Raw genomic sequence first — 2,061 nt, 5'->3', positions numbered from 1 at the left:
CTTCTGTTGTCATTCAGTTAATCCTGTGCTTGATTGAACTAATAGGGATAACCATCTAGATGTCACCTTGACACATAGCCTACATAGTCTACTACTCAATGGGGAGGGCATGAACGCCAACTACGAGAAACAGTGCCCTTTTCTCACTCTTAACAAGCACTACTGTCCGGCAACAGCGTGGAAAGTAGATACCTAGTGGCCAATATCAGTATGAGTTACAGTAAGTACTATTGAGAATTTTCCAAAACATGTGTGGCCATTATACATTTCAGGATAGTCAGCAAAACTAGGGCTCTCTATCTGTGCTCTGGTTCATAAGACACCATTAGACATGCACCTGTCTGGGAAGTGGACATGACTGGTTATTCCTGTAACTGTGTTATGGCCTAATATGTACTGTTGCTATAATTACACCTCTTGGGTCTTTTCCAGAACATAGGTGTCCCTTTCAGAGGAGTTAGAAGGATGACATGTTTGGTTATTTCTATAAAGTGCCAAGGACTGTTGCTATGGTACTACATTTTTATTTTATTTCACCTTTATTTAACCAGGTAGGCAAGTTGAGAACAAGTTCTCATTTACAATTGCGACCTGGCCAAGATAAAGCAAAGCAGTTCGACACGTACAACAACACAGAGTTACACATGGAGTAAAACAAACATACAGTCAATAATACAGTAGAAAAATAAGTCTATATACAATGTGAGCAAATGAGGTGAGATAAGGGAGGTAAAGGCAAAAAAAAGGCCATGGTGGCGAAGTAAATACAATATAGCAAGTAAAAACACTGGAATGGTAGATTTGCAGTGGAAGAATGTGCAAAGTAGAGATAGAAATAATGGGGTGCAAAGGAGCAAAATAAATAAATACAGTAGGGGGTGAGGTAGTTGTTTGGGCTAAATTATAGATGGGCTATGTACTGGTGCAGTAATCTGTGAGCTGCTCTGACAACTGGTGCTTAAAGCTAGTGAGGGAGATAAGTGTTTCCAGTTTCAGAGATTTTTGTAGTTCGTTCCAGTCATTGGCAGCAGAGAACTGGAAAGAGATGCGGCCAAAGGAAGAATTGGTTTTGGGGGTGACCAGAGAGATATACCTGCTGGAGTGCGTGCTACAGGTGGGTGCTGCTATTGTGACCAGCGAGGTGAGATAAGGGGGGACTTTACCTAGCAGGGTCTTGTAGATGACCTGGAGCCAGTGGGTTTGGCGACGAGTATGAAGCGAGGGCCAGCCAACGAGAGCGTACAGGTCGCAGTGGTGGGTAGTATATGGGGCTTTGGTGACAAAACGGATGGCACTGTGATAGACTGCATCCAATTTATTGAGTAGGGTATTGGAGGCTATTTTGTAAATGACATCGCCGAAGTCGAGGATCGGTAGGATGGTCAGTTTTACAAGGGTATGTTTGGCAGCATGAGTGAAGGATGCTTTGTTGCGAAATAGGAAGCCAATTCTAGATTTAACTTTGGATTGGAGATGTTTGATGTGAGTCTGGAAGGAGAGTTTACAGTCTAACCAGACACCTAGGTATTTGTAGTTGTCCACGTATTCTAAGTCAGAACCGTCCAGAGTAGTGATGTTGGACGGGCGGGCAGGTGTTGGACGGGCGGCAGGTGCTGTAAAGCATATTTTCAAAATCTGACACGACAGGTGGATTAACAACAAGCTAAGCTGTGTTTTGTTATATTGCACTTGTGATTTCATGAATATAAATATTTTTAGCAATTTTTGGGGAATTTGGCGCTCTACAATTCAGCAGTTGTTTACGAAAATGATCCCGCTAATGGGATCCGTGCGTCAAGAAGTTTTAATCAAAAATAAACAATTGTTAGTTTTATAACTGAACATTTTAAACTATTTGTGTAAAACTAACAGTGAAATACGACTTAGACTCATCCTCAATGTACGGTAGTTGCGTGGTAAGAAACAAAAAAGAAAAAAAACACAGCTCAATCAAAACCTTCTAACCTATAGCAGAGCACTTGACACACCCATTCCTTTCCACACACCCACTACTTTCCTTTCGACACACCCACTCGCCCATACTGCAGCTCCCCCCTTCTC

The sequence above is a fragment of the Salvelinus alpinus genome, chromosome 6 (genome assembly GCF_045679555.1).
Source record: "Salvelinus alpinus chromosome 6, SLU_Salpinus.1, whole genome shotgun sequence".
NCBI classification, from domain to species: domain Eukaryota; kingdom Metazoa; phylum Chordata; class Actinopteri; order Salmoniformes; family Salmonidae; genus Salvelinus; species Salvelinus alpinus.
This window is presented reverse-complemented; position numbering follows the sequence as displayed.